Source organism: Gorilla gorilla, chromosome 14 (assembly GCF_029281585.2).
Source record: "Gorilla gorilla gorilla isolate KB3781 chromosome 14, NHGRI_mGorGor1-v2.1_pri, whole genome shotgun sequence".
NCBI classification, from domain to species: Eukaryota; Metazoa; Chordata; class Mammalia; order Primates; family Hominidae; genus Gorilla; species Gorilla gorilla.
In genome coordinates this window covers 77,274,229-77,293,781 of record NC_073238.2, presented here as the reverse complement: position 1 = coordinate 77,293,781, position 19,553 = coordinate 77,274,229, and positions in this window count along the sequence as shown.

The window sequence follows — 19,553 nt, the reverse complement described above, 5'->3', positions numbered from 1 at the left end:
AAGTAGATTCCCATTTTACTCAAAACCCACTACAATTTCCCTGTTGCTATTAGATCCATAGCTATTTCTCAGATATGAACATGATCTGGGGAAGTTGCTATACATTACAACTTAGGAGAAAATAACTTAAATATCAAGATAATTACAAGAATTCCCTAATATATTTTGACAGAAAACAGAATACGTATGGTGATGAAAATTAAGGGTGTTGGACCAAAGAGGAAAGGATGTAATAGTAGATAGGGCTGAATTAATTGATACGGGTGTGTTTACTAAACATTATAGATTTAATGTCATGTCCATTATTTTTCAAACTTTGCTTCTAAATTGTTCTCTTTCATCCTCATCTGAAACTCCAATTACACTAATGTTAGAACTTTCTCCTCTCCTACTTATTTCATATATTTTCTAACACTTTTACTTTCTGTGCTTTGGTTAGAATATTTTACATCAACTTTCTCCAGTTCTCTAATCTGTTCCCTTTTCCAATTTGCTATAAAATGTATTGATTGAGTTCCTAATTTCGATTTGTTTTTCTGAATCCCCTATTTCTTATTTGATTTTGATTTTTCCTGTTTAGTTTTCTAGCATGACTCTCTACATCTATTTTTTTTTTTTTTTGACATGTGGGTCATTTTGTATTTAAAGTCAATTGCTGATAATTTCAATAACTTAGTTATCTTTTGACCTATTTTCATCACTTTTCTTTTCCTTCTTAATCCTTGATATTAACATTGGACATTGACTATGAAACTTTTACAAAGCTCTAAATGATTTTTTTCTTCTTTTATCATCCTATTCTCTTGTAGACAGATACAGTTAGGGCATATTACATGAACTTGTTCAAGGCTGTGCTGTAATGTTGCAAACTTTTGTTTTGTTTTCTAAAGTTTATGTACATAGGATTTATTTTCATTTCTAGGATAAAGCCCTCCAAGGATCACCACTGAAGACGTGGATGACTCCAATTCTGTGTGTCATGGACTCAAATTTTTATCTCCTCCATATGGTGAGAGTGCCTCTTACACTGTCCTTGACTCGGGGCAAACAATTAAATGAAAAGTTAACATCGCTGAGCCTCTCTTCTCACTGATATCTTAGCTACTAATTTTTTTTCACTTTCTTATCATTTCAGCCTCAGTCTGTCAAGCACAGTATGATTGTGAGAATAAAATCTGCCATCCTCTTTCATTCTTGGCAAATTTTTGGTTTATTGGCCTTTGTTCCATGTCATTAATCGGCAAATGTTCCAAGGGAAAAAAAGGTCCCAGTGATTGTTGGTTCAACTCTGTAGTTTATATTTTTCTGGGATCCTACCTTCAAGTTATGATTTCTTCAGAAGATTTTCTTTATATTTTTAATATTATTGTGTATTTTAGTAGCTTTGCTTTTTTATTGCTGTTGTTCTGGTTTAGATTTTTCATCTTCCATAAGCTATCCTTCACAGATAAAGCCAGAAGTCTCCTGTCATGTTACTTACATACATTTACTGTCTAGACAGTAAATTAATTTAGAGTTAAGACAACGTCTACATTTTTACTTTTTTGTCTGAACTATCTTGGCAGTCTATAATAGGATTTAATTATATGTGTCGGGGGGTAAACCTGGACTCAAGGAAATAAAATAGAACAGTGATCTAGTCAGAATGACAAGATAAAATGTTGGCGTTGTATGAGGTAGTGACATGGGGATGGGCAAAAGTGGTAATTAGAAACTTATTAATTGTCTAGGTGTGCTGCTGAGTATGCTGCTCACAGGAATCATAAAAATTGTTTTCCATGGGTCTTAGTACCAGGAACATCTGTGCTTCTCCCGAATAACTGTAAGAAAAATTTCACAATATGGATGCTGAACTTCTCATAATTTATTGTATTTATTTCTGATTTGGCTATTTAAGAATTCACAAATAAATAATAGCTTAGCTTTAATTATTCAGTTGTGTATCTTAGAATGTAATTTACAATTACCTTTATTTTTGCTTTCTTGTTTTTTAATATATATAAATTATATAGCAAATATATCCCTTCTGTGGTATTAAATATATGTCTTGGTAGGTTGTTTTAAATCCTATTTTGGTAGAAGTGAAAGATAAACTGAAAAATACATACATAAATTTAAAATCCAACACAAATAGAATGAGGATCTCCTTCTCCTGAATTACCTTTTTTATAAACCATGGGCATAATTTACATGAGATAGTTTCAGTAAGTCAGCAGTAAAAAAATCCAAATAAAATGGCCTAAAGGAATAAGAGTTTTATTGTCTCACATTAAAAGTAGCTCAGGGTCAGAAATGATATAGTTTTTTTTTTGTTTATTTGTTTGTGTTTATTTGTATTGTTCTTTTGTTGTTTCTACATCATCAGGGTTTCAGTGCAGCATTTCAGCAATTCCCTTGACTTTCTCCTTCTTTATTCATGAAGGCCATACATCAATGATTGTATACTCACACAATGACATAAAAAAGATAGGAAGGACATTTCTCTTTTTAATACTAGGAACATAAACTTTCTCATGAGCCCATAAAAAAGATTTCCTTTTATGAGTCATTATTTAGAGGAGTCAGATTCTCATGCCTAAGCATACTACTGGCAAAGCAACTGTCATTTACTGATTAGCAGGATTGCTGGGGAAGGTACCTATGAAGCATAACATTGTGTAACACATTTTTTAAAATTAGGGTTCTAATACCAAGAAAAAATGACAACTGAATAGAAAAAAATAGAAATAAATAGATGAATAGAAAAAAAAATGGTGTCTTCCAAACTCCTTTTTTTGAATTATGATACAATACATAATACAATATATTTTTAGGTTCAAAATGTAAAGTGTCAGTCACTCATTCATTAAACAAACAAACAAACAAAAATCCCTGGGTATATAATTTGTTCCAGTTCCAGCTATAGTTCTTAAAAATAGAAATAGTGTAGTGAACATAGAGTTAAATTCCTGGGATCATAGAGGTTACCAATCAGTAAAGACAGAATAAAAATGAAAAAGAAAAATTGGAACAGTATTATATAATTAGAAGCCTGGGTGCAGTGGCTCACACCTGAAATCCCAGCACTTTGAGAGGTCAAAGCAGGAGGATTACTTGAGCCCAAGGATTCAATACTAGCCTGGGCAAGTTAGCAAGACCTCATCTCTACTAAAAAATAAAATAGAAAAATTAGCCAGATGTGGTGGCATGTTCCTGTAGTCCCAGCTACTCAGGAGGCTGATGTGGGAGGACCTCTCGAGCCCAGGAGGTGGGATTGCAGTGAGCTAAGATGGCACCACTGCATTCCATCTTGGGAAACAGAGCAAGACTCTGTCTCAAAAATATATATATATATATTTTATATATATATAATTATATATATAATATATATAAAATATATATAATATATAATTAGATGAGGTGATGATGAAGACTAAATAAAGCCATAAATGTATGTATAAGATAAATATGTATATATAGGATAGCCAGAAAAGGCACACATAGAAGGAGACATTTATTGGACTCTTGGAAAAACTGAGTGGGCAAATGGAGCAGATGTTTTCAGAGAAGAATAAAATAGGAAGAGAGAACAAGTGCAAAAATTTTGAAGTAGGACCATTCCTATACCCTTTGAGAAATACTGAGATCAGTATGACTGGAATGGAATAGCCAAGCAAAAAGAAGGAAAGGTCAGAAGGCTTTGTAGGCTATTATAAGAACTGGCTTTTAACCTGAATGTGATGAAAAGCCACTGGAGAGCTGAGTAGGGAAATGATACAATCTATCTGAAATCCTAGAAGAGAATCATTTTAGCTGCTATATTCAGAATAGATGAATGAAGGCAAGAATGAAAATAGAAGAATGAGTTAGAGAGCTATTTCAATAATGTAGGTGAGAGATGATGGTGTCTCAGACTCAGGTAGTTGCAGAGAAAGAGGTGGGATATGATCAAATTTTGAATATATATTTCAAGTAGAACAGAAGATTTTGCTGATGGATGGGATGTGCAAACATGGGTGCAGGTAGCATGATTTAAAAATTTTACAAATATTTGTGCCTAAGAGATTCAAAGAACTTATTTTTCCTCAGCCTTCGTATTACTCCCTTATTTTCAAATTATAGCTAAACTTTCTAAACTTTAACTTTTTCTCATATGGATGTGAACTATTCTTTTTCTGGATTTTTAAAAAACATTGCTATTTCTCCACCATCTCATAATAATATTCTGAATTATATTATATTTATTTGTTATTTAGTCTACCCCTACTTGTAAATAATCTACCTTAATTTTTAAAATCAGAGCTCCTGAAGAGAAGGAACAGTATCTACTCTATCTTTCACTCATGCAAATAATAGATTTTTCCTCAGGCAATATGCTAGGCATTGGAGGTATAGCTATATATAAATCAACATAAACCTGCCTTCGTGAAGCTTGTGCATTGTGTATAAATACCCCTTCTTGGTGTTCACTATGTATCTGTTGAATTTGAACGCAGTATACATTTTTAAAAATATATTTTTATTGTTATTTACCAATTTCAAAGAAAAAATGCTGACAAAAACATCTTCCTCCAGCATGATTAAAATAAAATCCCATACATGGAAGTATATTTCATGGGGAAGAATATACAACATTTCTATTTGATTTCCTGAAACTGATACAAATCATTTCAAACTGCTGAAATATGTCACACCAACACTGGTAAATGATGGGCAGTGTTCGATGACCAATTGTCAAAGTGTGAAATAAGAGACAACAGTACTGTTCAAAGTCATCAGGCTCTGTTCCTTGGTATTTGAGTTCCAAGCTGACTATACTTGCAAAGGTTGTTTTTAGTTTGGAGGGAAAGTATGTTTTTTTAAATATACTTCCACAACACATATTTGTGTTTAAGTGCATATTTGTGTGTAAGGATGTTTATTCCAGTTCATTTTCACTGCAATTTATGGAACTTATTTTGCCTAGATTAAAAGGAGAGGCAAAGGATGAAAATTTAATATTATCGTATGAACATATGTTTTATACTTCCTGGGACTGGGCAATATGGCTCAAGATTAAGACAATAAATTTCTAGCCCAGCTTTCTGGCTTCAAAGTATAGCTTTGCCACTTACTAATTATCTGACCCTGGTAAATCATTTAAGTGCTCAAGACCCAAATTTCCTCATCTATAAAATGTAGATAATAACAATTGTTTTTAAAAATATTTTTCTCTCATAGTCTGTGTTATGGGTTGAATTGTGTCCTCCAACAAGTTATGCTGGAGTCTCAGTTCTCAGTATCTGTGAATATGAATTTACTTAAAAATAAGCTTTGCAGATATAATCAATGAAGATGTGGTCATTAATGCAGGTTATAACTCATCATGACTGCTGTCCCTATAAAAACAGAAAACATCATGTGAAGACTGAGATGCACAGAGAGAATATCATGGGACAATGGAGGCAGGGACTGGACTCATGCAGCTGCAAGTCAAGGACTGCCAGAGACTGATGGTGATACTGTAACTAAGAGAAAGGTATGAGATAGATTCACTCCTAGAATTTTCGAGAGAAGGCATCTCTGCTCATACCTTGATTTCAAATGTCCACCTTCCCAAACAGTGAGAAAATAAATTTCTATTGCTATAAGCCACACAGTTTGTGGCGATTTGTTATAGCAGTCCTGGAAAACTAAAATAGGGTGGTTATAATTATTAAATTACCTAATAACTAAGTAATCAGAATCTAGCACATTTTAAGTATTTGTGAGTTTGAGGGTTTAATATTACTGAAAAATTCATTCAGATTAAATAGATTGTTCTCCTCTGGTCTCCATTGCCTATATCCCAACTGTATTAGTCTCCTAAGGCTACTATGACAAAATATCATAGGCAAAATATCATAGACTGATGGCTTAAACAAGAGATATTATTTCTCACAGTTCCAGAGTCTAGGGAGTTCCAGATCAAGAAGCCTCACAATTTGGTTCCTGGTGAAAACAAAAAAGCATAAATAACTTGAAATATTCTATCACTTCACTGGTTTATATTAAGAAACATTAATTTGAAATATTCTGTGATAGATGATAAATATCACATTTTTAAAGTTTAATGCAAAATTCTAAACTAAAAATAAAGATTAGTTTTAGTTTGAAAATGATAATACAGAAGATAGCTAATTTTTTAGTTTAGATCATTCTTTTTCAGCAAACTCCAACATGTTATCCATAGCCTAACAGGCATGGTAATTAAAATTGTTGTTTCATTTCATATAACAGTAAATAATAAAAGTAGTCATTTACAAAAAATTTTAATTTTATGTAACATGTATAGTTATTTTCCCTAACCATCTCTTTCTGTTTCTCTTTTGCTGATATCCCTAGGAGGAAATAGTTATATTATTTTAATAGCTATAATAAATTGAACATCTTGACAAAAAGAATAAAAAGAAAGAGGGGGAAAGCAGGAGGAGAAGAAAACGAAATAGACAAAGAAAATGAATTAAAAGTGGCTTTTACCAGAAGATATCAGGTGGTAAGGGCAAATCCTGGAAAACACTCATCATTCTTTCATTAAGTTCGAAAAATGGAGAATGGAAAATTATTAGTAGTAGCCTGCTGGCTAGCATGGAAAACTTCCAGGGCAGAAGGAATATCAAGTGCTTACTGTTAATATATCAGTGGTGAGTGAGTTTCAGAAATATGTACAGAACGAGAGGTTACTTCTGTAAGAGACATACACAAGTACTAATAACAGCTGGAATTCAAAAATTACTGTATTGTACAAGGGAAAAAAATTCTTCATTTATCCTTATATCTGCCTCAGCACCTAACACACAATAATCATCCAAAAATATGTTTAGAATAATAATCTTACAGAAATTGTATACCGACCTTCTGGCACCTCTAATCCAAAGACAATCCCCTAAGATGTGGAGGAATTGAGTAGTTTGCTTTTGTATTATCCATACCAATATATCAGTCTCAATCTTCTGTTTTCAAAGAGAGGTAAGTCTAAATTACAAAACAAACAAAAAATAAGTCAATGACTCCTATTTACCTTAGAACTAAAGTGTTTTAATCAGTTTGCATGAAAGAGAAACCTGAACATAGTTCAAATTAAAATAAGCAAAATAAATCTTTAATTGGGTTAATAATAATCGTTTAATAATTTTGGAGCATAGACTTTGCCTTGGACTCAATCAACGTAATGTATTTAACGGTCTTTATTAAATTTGTACCAAAACGGTTTTAATGTGAATTTATCTAATGTCAGGCCAACAACATAAATTATGTGAATTCTATGGACTTAAAAAGGTAAAGAGTTTTCTAGGCACATAAATCATAATTGTCTTATAGAACACTAGATTAGGAGTCAGTGAACTATGGATCGTTGAGAAAATCCAACTCACGTTCTATTTATTATTTACATTTTTATTGGAACACAGTCACACTCATCCTTTTGTGTATGTCTATGACTGTTTCATGCTATAGGGTTGCCATGCTGCGTTAGAGACTGGCCCACAAAGCATAAAAATATTTACTATCTACCTTTTTAAAGAAAATGTTTACCAGAATGTGCACTACAATTTCAATACTGCTTGTTTTTATATTTAATACTAATTTATAACTAAGCAAGTAAAAAAGCTTCTTAGATTTTATAGTCAGTCATCTAAAATTAGTTTAATAATGTCTCTCTACACTAAAAGACTATAAGTCTCTCTAATAATACTTCTTCATTCTTTATTAATGTAACCATCAGAATGAAAAAAATGTGTCATAAAGTCCATTTTATAAAATAAAGAAGCTGGACAAAAAGTTATCAGTAGCAGCATTTAAAATGATATGATTCTATAATTAAATATGAAATATTAAGATAAGTGTTCATCACAAATTTATTTTTAGTGACGATGTTAAGAATACTGAACTTTTAAACATTAGGTAACATAACGGCTATTGAAGACCATGATTATATTTAGTTCAATTTATAACAGATACACAGTTCCTAATATATTTCTGTTTATAATAAAAAAAATTATGTCCATATTATGTAACTTTGCATTATAACTGGAATTCACAAGAAGAGTGTTTTCTAAACTGTGCTGATTTGTGAAAGCATATACATACAACTTACTTGCTTCTGTGTGTTTCTAAAAATATTTCAGATAATATAAATAATAAGCTGGAGACCTAGGAAAACCAGTGTTGTGGTTCAGTACACGTCCAGAGGCTGAGAACTATGGGAAGCAATGGTGTGTCTCACTCCAAGGGTACAAGACCTAAGTTTCACTCAGGTAGTCAGACAGCAGAATTGAATTATTCCTTCTTCTGTCTTTTGTTCTATTTAGCCCTTCATTGGATTGAATAGACGCCCATGCAAATTGAGGAGGAGAATCTGCTCTACTGAGTATATTATTACCTCTCCAAATGCTAACCTAATCTAAAAACACATTCACAGATACATCTAGAAATAATATTTAGCCAAATAGCTGCACATCCTGGGATCCAGTCAAGTTAATGTATATAACTATCACAAGTCAAATCTTTGACAGCTTGGCACCCATATGCATTTTCTTACACTATACTTATTTTCTAAATAAAGGCAATAAGATTATAAATTTGTCTGACTTGATAGAACTGTCCTGTGTACAATCAAAAATACACAAACCCCTCCTCAAAAGAGGTAAAGTCCTTGAGTATTGTTTTCTTTTTGCCCATTTTCTGTAATTTAAATACTATGATACAAAAGTATCAATATTTATATGTTATGATATAAAGTTAATATTCTTATGTGACATGATAGGGTAATAAGAAAGGAAACAAATCAAATATACACACACAAATGTATTCATAACAAACTATGACAATTACAATTCTCAATTTTGTAACTGGTCACATGATCATAGCTGGTATTTATTATTACCTTTTACCTCTAAGCACCCTGTTTTGCCTTTGCCTTCAGGCAGCACCTCAGCTTCTCATGGTTCTTTACCTAGTAGAATAACCTAAAACCTTATTCCTGAAGGGTCTGGACCATTAGTAGTCCTGCCCGGACTAGGTCACTGTAATTTTCCATTGACCTTAATCACAGGGCATGGAAATACTAAAAGACATTCTAAAATATTTTTTATATACCAGGCATACCGTTCCTTTTCTTCATAGTGGAGTAGTGTCCAATTGGCCCTTAAAATTAGCATCAATCAGCAGTGATTTTAGCCATGTTGGCCTTAGTAAGTAGAAAGCCGTTTTGCAAACTTCATGCATAATCACCACCCTTACCACCATGGCCACTTTTTTAAAGAGTCCACTGTATGATGACAAGGATGTCTGGGGAAAAAGGTCAACTAGTTTCAGCAGAATAGGTTACCCTATCCACTTCATTATTTAAATCTTCCTCTACTGAAGTCACTCTTTGGTAAGTATTCACATGGGACAAATATCTTCAAAGTCTTTGCCCATTTGGAGAGTTCTATCCATATACCTCTTCTTCAAAATTTCTTACCATCACTCTTCCAATTATCTTCCTTCCAAGTTCCTGGATATTGAGGCAAAATATTGGACACAGGCAAAGAATTGGTCTATAATCACGTCTGGTCATTTTTCCTTCCAAATGAAGTGCACATCCAGGTGCTCTGCTTAAAGTTTTACCCACTGACAGGATTTTTCTTCACTACTGTCCTTCAAGGATGTCCCAGAAAGGGGCTATAGTGCTGCAGCTGTGCACTTTCAGATGGTTGCTGTATATTATGCAGGATTGTCTATAAACAAGACCCGACTCTTCTTCTTCCATTAAGTCAATGTAGAAAAATCTCCATGAGCCCATAATTGCAGACTGGGAGAGAAAACGTACTATAGCAGGAGTGGGGACCATGGGCATTTGGGTCACTTCATGCAACTTACTTATACTTTCACGATCTGATCAGGCTTGAGCATGTATATACCACCTTCATTTGATGATAGAATACTGTTGTATAAGCTCAACTTTATGGTTTAGTGGGTCAGATATCTCTCAGTTCATGATAAGCATCTCAGGTCTCATGGTAACTTAGTGGCCCATATTAAGCATTCAGTCTCTACTAAAACATGGTAGCAGGTCAAGGGCTGTGTCTTAAAAGATGGCAGAGCTTTGCTCCAAATCTGAAGCATTTGTGATGTGATTCATCAATAGGAGCCAGCCAAAGTCTCCAAACAGCATTCTTTTCTGCTGCTGACATTTAATGCACTGTTGGATAAGGTGGGCCGTATGGCCCAAGAGGCAGAGCCACTTGCACAGCAGCCTGAATCTGTTGCAGAGTCTTCTTCTGTCTGGATCCTATTAAAAAGTAATATCTTTTTAAGTCACTTAGTAAATGGGCCGGAGTAACATACCCAGTTGAGAAATATGTTGCCTCCAAAATCCAAAGAGGCTCACTACATGTTGTGCCTTTGTCTTGGCTTTAGAAAGAGCCAGGTGCAACAACTAATTATTCACATTAAAAGAAATATCTCAGCATGCCCCACACCACTGGATCCCTAGAAATTTCACCAAGATGGAAGGCCCCTGAGCTTTTTCTGGATTTATTTCTTTTATTCTGGCATGTAAATGAATTACCAATATGTCTAGAGTAGGTGCTACGTTTTGCTGTCTAGGTCTGATCATCATAATGTCATCAATGTAATAGACTAGTGTGATATCTTGTGGAAAGGAAAGGTAATCAAGAATCCTGTGAACTAAATTATGACTCAGGGCTGGAGAGTTGATATCCCCATGAGGTAGAACAGTGAAGATGTATTACTGGCCTTGCCAGCTGAAACAAAACTTATTTTGGTAGGCCTTATCAAAAGGCATGGAGAAAAGGGCATTTTCTAGATTAATACAGGTAACAAGGAATATATTAATTTGCCCAGGCAATGAAACCACATCTGATAGTGCAGTTGTAATTGGGGTCACCACCTGGTTAAGCTTACAATAATCCACTGTCATTCTCCAACATCCATCTGTTTTCCAAACAGGCCAAATAGTTGATTTGAATGATGTTGTGGTGGAAATCATCTCCCCTGCCCCCTTCAAATCCTTGATGGTGGCACTGATCTCCGCAAGTCCTCCAGGAATGCAGTATTGCTTTTGTTTTACTATTTTTCTAGGTAGAGACCATTCTAATGGCCTCCAGTTGCTTTTCCCACCATAATAGCCCTCATTCTACAGGTAAGAGAGTCACTGTAGAGATTCTGTCTGCTGCTGAGTACATCTATGCCAATTATTCATTCTAGAACTGGGGAAATAACCACAGAATGGGTTCTGGACTGACTAGGTCCACTGAGAGATAGACTCTAGTTAAATCTCCATTAATCACCTGACGTTCATTAAGCCCATTCTATGACTAGTGGGTCACAATGATGATTTTTTGTTTCCTGGAATTAGTGTCAATTCAGAGCCAGTGTCCAGTAGTCCCAGAAATGTTTAATTATTTCAATTTTTCCAATTCACAGTTACTCTGATGAGACTATTGGTCCTTTTGGAGATGACTGGGAGAAAGATTAACAGTTTAAATTTTCAGTAGTGTTCCATGGTCCTTCCTCAAAGGACCCAGCCTTCTTTTAATTCAAGGGTTTCTGGATCTATAAACTGGCTCATGTCTGGAAATTAATGGAGAGAACATGACTCTCTGTTTTTATGATTCAGGTTAGACTTCTGTTTACTTGCTTAGGCTTTTCTGCTTGCACAGATCAAGTAAGAATTTAGTAGGCTTCCTATCTATTTAACTTCTAGGAATAGCATGATTAACTAGTCAATGCCATGTGTCTGTGTCAATCAGTTGCTGCTTTAGCTCTGCTGTTAATTATGGTAACTGCACCTACCCTGCTTTTGGCAGTTAAGTGCAACAACTTGCCAGTTCCGCCACCTGGCCCCTGCTGCCCCAGGACACAATTACCTACTTTGCATTTAAATTTTCCAATTGAGTGCCTGCAGTTCTCACTGAAAGACCTGGCCTATAGAGCAGAGTGATCACAGAGCTCTTCAAAAATGCTGGGGCTCCTGTCACAAATTTCTCACAGTGTTGGTGACAGGAATGACTTCTGGACTCTCCCATGTGGGTGAGTGGGTCTTAAATGACAAATCTACTCTAACATTCCATTTCTCTAAGCCTTTGAATCTCTCCATTAAATGAAAGCAGATGCAGCATTTCCGGTTTGCTCACTGTGGGCTACCTTTCCATCACAGTTTCACCCAACTACTCACACAAACTCTGAGTGCACTTTCTACCTCCCCAAGCTGCAAAATTAAATGCAGAATGTTTGCTTAGTGAGCCCATATCAATAAATTTGGCCTGAACCAACTTTATGTTTTCTTTTATGATTATCCCACACTCTCAGTATTCATTTCCACACGTTCCTCAGATATTTTGTATCTTACCCTTAGGAGCCTGCTGAGACTTGAGTATAGAAGCAAAGAGAGGTGCTGGGGTGGTACTAAAATTTGAATTGAAATCTGAGGTTCTGCAGATAAATAGAAAATAAAGCAACAAGGGAAATTGACTTATACAATTATGGAGGCTGAAAAGTAAAATTATCTGCTGTCTACCAGCTGGAGACCCAGGAAATCGGGTGGTATAGTTCAATCTGAGTCTGATGTCCTAAGGACCAGGGTAGACACTGTTTTAAGTAAGTCATCAGTGTTATAAATAAAGTTTTGGTGCTGCAGAAGAAACAGTACTCAAATATAAAATTTTCTTTTTAATTCTCAGCAAGGCAAAGTACTTCTATAGAAGGGTATGCCCTCACAGATGGAGCAATGGTGAGCACACACCTGGACAAGGGAGGGAAAGGTGTTCTTATTCCTGATGCACGTGGTCCCTACTGCTGTGTGGTTCTCCTATTGGCTAGGGTTAGACGGCACAGGCTAAACTAATTCCGATTGACTAATTTAAAGAGAGTGACAGGGTGAGTGGTTTGGCGGGAAAAATGGTTATGAATTGAGTCAGGGTGGAGAATGAATCGGAATGAGTCAGGGTTGAGTAGGTAATTGGAATGAGTCAGGGTGAAGAATGAGTCAGGGTGGAGCAGGTAATCACAATGAGTCAGGGTGGAGAATGAGTCAGGGTGGAGCAGGTAATCACAATGAGTCAGGGTGGAGAATGAGTCAGGGTGGAGCAGGTAATCACAATGAGTCAGGGTGGAGAATGAGTCAGGGTGGAGCAGGTAATCACAATGAGTCAGGGTGGAGAATAAGTCAGGATGGAGAATGAGTCAGGGTGGAGTAGGCAATTGGAAATATTGCCTTACGAGAAAGTTAAGTTTAAAAGTAGAAGGCATAGAATTGAATATAGTGACATATTAATTCTTTGAAGAAAAATTTAGAATTTATATTTAACAATCAGTCAGAAGACTGATATCCTAGCTCAGCAATCAGGCGTAACAGATGCATTCTCCTCTACTCTGCCTTTTTTCTATTCAAGCCCTCAACAGATTAGATCAGGACAACCCACATTGGAGAGAACAATCTACTGTTTTTAGTTCACCTATTCAGATACTAATGAGATCAGAAAACACCTTCAGAAACATATGCAGCAATAATGTTTAATCTGTGCACCCTGTGATCTACTTAAATTGACACATAAATTTAACCATCACAATAATCTTATTGATGCTGTTTATTTTTGTGTATGTATATGATGTACTATCTCAGGTCATTTGCTTTCAGCCTAAAGAAATTTCTTTCATATCTCTCATGTTGGTCTGCTAGAAACAAGTTATCTCAGTTTTTGTGTATCTACAAAGTCTTGCTAATTTTTGAAAAATAGTTTCCATGGATACACGATTCTTGGTTGATAGTCATTGTCTTTAAGTATTTTGATTATCCCACTGCCTTCTGGCCTCCGTTGTTTCTGCTGAGAAATTAGCTGCTAATTTTATTAGGATTTTTTTGTGGTGAGTTATTTTTCTATTGCTGCTTTCAAGATTTTCTTCCTTGTATTTGACTTTTAGTATTTTTAATTTGATGTGCTTGTTTGTGGATCTCTTTGTGTTTATCCTACTTGGAGTTTGTTGAGCCTCCGGGATGTGTGAATTAGTGCCCTTCAATAAATTTGGGAATATTTTTGCCATTGTTTTTTAAAGATTTTTTTTTTGTTTCTATTTTCTCTCCTTTCCTTCTGGTACTGTTGGTGAATTGGTGTGCTTGATGATTTCCCACACTTCTCTGAGGCTCTGTTTATTTTTTAGATTATTTGTGCTATTTGTCAGCTTGCATAATCTCAATGAATTTATCTTCAAGTTTGCTAATTGTTTCTACTATCAGGTCAAATCTATTTTCCCAAACTCTTTCAAATGAAGTCAGTACCCTTGGAAATGGAAAAGAAATTATCTTTTGTAAGCCCTGCTTATCCCTCAGTGAGAAAAAAAATCGCTGAGAGACGGCGCTGGAACTGGATTGAAAATGGCCTACACTTCTCTGAGTGTCCCCCTGTTCTAGAAACTGAGTACTCAGTCATGTGGATGTGTGAAGGCAGCATCCCAAGGTCCTCTTGGCTTATTTCTAACGGCATGGAATAGCCACTGCATTAGCAGGGGCAAGGTCAAGGAGGACCCCAGTATTCTATGCATACCATGCCCTAGGCGGAGCCTCTAGTACATAGGTGGAAGATGGACAGCAGGTGGAAATTCTCACCTCTCAACTGTACCAACCTTGGGCTTAGGCTTATGTTTGGATATCTAAGGCAGGATTTGAAATGCCAAGTCCTGATTATTTAAAACAGAAAGCACTCCAACTGAAAAATCGGAATAGAAGGAGCCCTGTTCTTGTTTGAAGCAATCTAGAATGCAGTCTTCACCTCACTGAGCTGGGAGTGGGGAAGAAAGTAGTGGTCTTGTTCAAATGCCACAGACTATCATCTTTCTTATTGAATATTTCTAGATTTTCTTGAAGAAATGTTTCTTGATTTGCTGTTTATCCTTAGGGCCATTTCTAAAAGCTTAAATATATCTATGTTTGTATGTATACGTATGCCTGTATGTATGTATATGCATACCTGTTTGTATATATGTACATGTATGTGTACATGTATATGTATGTATGTGTATATGTATACATAAACTTTTGCTTTTACTCTGTAGTAGACCAGCAGAGCTTGCACACTTCATGTTAGAGAGGTTTATTAACTAAATCCATTTTTAACATGATAGCCAGATTGTTCCTTCTTAACAATAACTTAAATATATTACATTTATTTCTCCACTTAAGACCTTCTATGGGATTCCACAATAATATTCTTTACCCCTTGTGATATTCAACCTCCAAAGTGGTCACAACGATCTCCAGCCAGTTGAATTCACACCCTTTTGTGGTCTCTACACATTTTCCAAGAGTCTTTTTATGTGACCAATAGTATTTGACAGAAGTGAGCATCTATGTTATTAGGATACTCCATTAGCCTATAGAGACAGACATGCAGTGAGGAACTAACAGTAGATGTGAAACTGAGGCCTTCCAAAGCCATGTTAATAAGCTTGAAAAAAGATTCATTCTCACATGAGCCTTCACATAAGACTGCATTCCTGCCTGACTAGTTTTGACTGCAGTAACATTGAAAGCTAGAGTCAAAATCACCCAGGTAAACTGCTACTAGATTCCTGACACAGAACATAAGAGACAAGATATATTTGCCCATGAGGACAAAAATTTTTTTTCATTATATAAACTAATCTATTTTCTGTCCTTAAAATATTTCTGGCACTTAATAAATACTCAATATAAATTTGCTGAACAAATGAATGTTTGCATTTTATTAGATTTCAGTGACTCTATATAAAATATTTTCAATATAATAAAGAATATTTGTATATTTTCTAAATGTATATAAATTTTCTATCTTGCATATCTTATGTAAGATTTAAGAAGTAACTCAGAATAGAAGTCTTTGAGGTTTCACTGTAACACTTGAGAAAAGCAGAAAATCTAGAGTGTACTCATCAGGATAATCTTACTTTCTAAAAAGGAACACCCATACCCCTTCCAGAGGTCTAGTTTTCTGTCAGCCTGATGAAAGACAACTTAATTCCCAGAAATTTTAGGAAATGATAGAAGACCAGAAATTGACTTGAGGGATTTTTATAGCTAGACCAATCATTTCTAAGGGGAAATGGAACTATTGCCAAGTTTGTAGTATATACTGGTATAAAACTTTCATAAAACATCCTCAATTCCTATAGACATGTTTAATAAAATAACTCACTTCTTCTAACAGATATGTGTTTCAGTGCAATATTTTATTAAGAAAATTTTGATTTTACTTCCCATTGGACACGTGCAATCTTAGCCTGAGGTGACTAAAAACACCTGTTTCTAAGAATGCTGTAATTCATGTTAATGTTGGTGTTGAACACCAGGCCTTGTGGAATCCAACGTATCACTGCTTTCTTCCTGTATGATATTAGGTTGGTGCAAAAGCAACTGTTGTTTTTGGCATTACTTTTATTGGCAGAAACCTCAATTACTTTTGCATCAATTTAATAAAAATCTGGTAAGTTATAAATTTGAGTAATTTAAAATAAATGTGCTAATATTTATGTCTGTGTAAATTTTCGAGTGCTTCTATGGCCTGGAAAAAAAATAATAACTGCATGTATTTATAACAGCAAATTATATCATAATCATCATAAAACATGATTAGTGCCTCAATTTATTTACTGTTATAGCTAGAAATAATTGTTTGACTGTGGAGGAAGAAACAGAACTCTTTAAATATATGTTAAATTATTCACTTACTCCAAATATTATAAATAGACAACTTTGATTTGATCTATAATTGTGAAGTATAATTGGTATGTGAAAGATATCTGAATTATATCTATTTAATATATTAGTGTACAAATTAGATATAATATTCCTTTAAAAAAGTTTCTGCATTTCAAATTGACTAAAGTGTATGTTGAAAATATTATTTTCTATTGTTAACCTAGGTAAATATCACACTAAGATTCCAAAAGTAGTTATGCATTGCTATAGTCATAACATATGACAGAAATATTTAGCATTATAAAATAAATATATATTATTTTTGGTATCAAGAACATAAATAATAAGTGATCGTGTGACAAAATCTGAGAAAAATGTTTTGAAATGTTTTGCTTTGGCTCCTGGGTTCATACAGCTCTGTTTTTGAGACATTAATATTTATATTAGATTTAATAATATATACACTATTAAATATTTGGAAAATTAGCAAGATGAATTTGTGCAAACAGTTATATATAGTTCTGTTTGTTCTTATTTTTTGTATATGTGGTGTTATGATATATATAGGTTTTCATTCATGGTTTTTTGTTTATAACTCCCATAGCCCTTATTAAAGTTTTTTGTTATCATGTTGGCTGTTTTAGAACTCAGGAAACAGAATCTCGCTCTTACCTTCCTTGTACTTGCCCAAAGGCAGGGCTCTAAACTTCCCATGCCTTTCTGACTGTGGGTCTTAAGACCCTCTCCAGAAGAGTCCACCCTATAATCTGGGGGAAGGAATGCTGACATCATGAAGCTTCCATAAGAGCCCGAGGCCTGGGTTTGAGGAGCTTCTACAAAGTGGAACACGTGGTGGTTTCTGGAGGATGCTGTACCCAGGGAGGGCATGGAAGGTCCACACCCCTTCCCCCATACCTTGCCCTGTGTGTCACTTCATCTGTATCCTTTGTCATATCCTTTATAATAAACTGGTAAGTGTAAGTGATTCCTTGAGTTCTGTGCACTGCTCCAGCAAATTAATCAGACCCAAACAGGGGCTCATGGGAACCCCAACTTGAAGCCAGTGGGTCAGAAGTTCCAGAGGCTTGGACCTGTGACAAGCATCTAAAGGGAGTGGGGCAATCTTGGGGACTCAGCCCCCAACATGTGGGATCTGACACTATCTCTAGGTAGATAGTGTGAAAATTGAATTGGAGGACACTCCGCTGGTGTCTGCAGCTTGGTGTATGGGGAAAATACCAACACATTTGGTCACAGAAGTCTGCTTCTGTATTGGTGATTGACTTGGCAGTGGGAGAACAGAGGAAAAACACAGTTGATAGGAGCTTTTCTCTGAAACAACATAATGTCTTGTAAACTATAAAGTAGAATTGGTAAACAGTTAAGGTAATCAAGTAAAAAAGAAAAAAATGTCATTTAAAGTGTTCATATAAAAAAGCTGTGTAGTCCAAATAGATTATATTATCTCACGTATATAAACCACAGAGAACATCTATACAGATATTAAGAAGTCTAAGTATATAAGGCTGAAAAATATACTTTTGATAGCAGAATGATGAAGGAGGTGGGGTAGAGTTAATCAATTGCTATTCTTTTACATATGAAATATTGGAAAAATTAAAATACACATATATTAAATAGTTTACATTAGAATTTATTTTAAAACAAAATGTATGGATTAGTCTATATAGGATTATATTATGTTAAACAGGATACTGTTTGCATTCCTAACAGAAATTCTTTGGGAAATAATAATTGACATTTTCTATGAAATTATGCATATGTTTTTCCTATGCATAATTTAATGCAAAATACAAATTATGCATAGAAAAAACATGCATAATTTAATACAAAATACAAATTATTATTTCCCAAAGAATTTGGGATTGTAGTGATTTATGTTAGTATGTTATTATCATTATCACCATGAAAAAGACATGTATTTGTGAATAATTCCTTTTGGCTATTAAGTTTATTTAATGAAAAAATTTATATTGTGATAATTTAATTATAGGTGAGTACTATTCTTGTTTAAATTATATTACCTGTTAAAATATCAAAGACAATATTAAATAATGGGTAAAAAGTAAAAAAAAAATAAATAACAAACACGTAATTATTGACTTCAAGTAAACTTTTTAAAAAGCTAAGAAATAAACACCTGCCTTAAACATGACTGGTATGGTTTGGATTTTTGTCCCTGCCCAAATCTCATGTCAAATTGTAATCCCAAATGTTGGAGCAGACACCTGGTGGGAGGTGACTAGATCATGAGGGCAGATTTCCCCCTTGCTCTTCTTGTGATAATGAGTGATTTCTCATGAAATCTGGTTGTTTAAAAATGTGTAACACCTCCCGCTGCTCCCTTTTCCACCTTCTCTGGCCATGTTAGACATATCTGCTTCCCCTTTGCCTTTCACCATGATTTTAAGTTTCCTGAAACATTCCCAGACAAGCTTCCTGTACAACCTGTGGAACTGTGAGTCAATTAAACCTCTTTTTCTATATAAGTTACCCAGTCTCAAGTAGTTCCTTATAGCAATGAAAAGACAGACTAATGCAACCATCTGTAATATATGAGCAAAGGAAATAATCTTTATTACTCTTAAACCTACAGAAACCAGACTACATTAGACAGAGGCCAATACACACCTGTGTACATCACTGAATATTTGCAATATGGGGTTTATTTTACTGTTGATAGGAGAGTGTTATGTGATACTAAGCATAACAATGCCAATGGAAGGTAGTCAAGTGGAACAGTATGAAAATAGGTACATATATGTTCATCTTATGCAGCCTCAAGCATTAATATATGCTTTGGCCAGTAAGCAAATTCCAGTGGAGAATTGAAGTGACTTTCTGGAGGCCTGTATTTTTT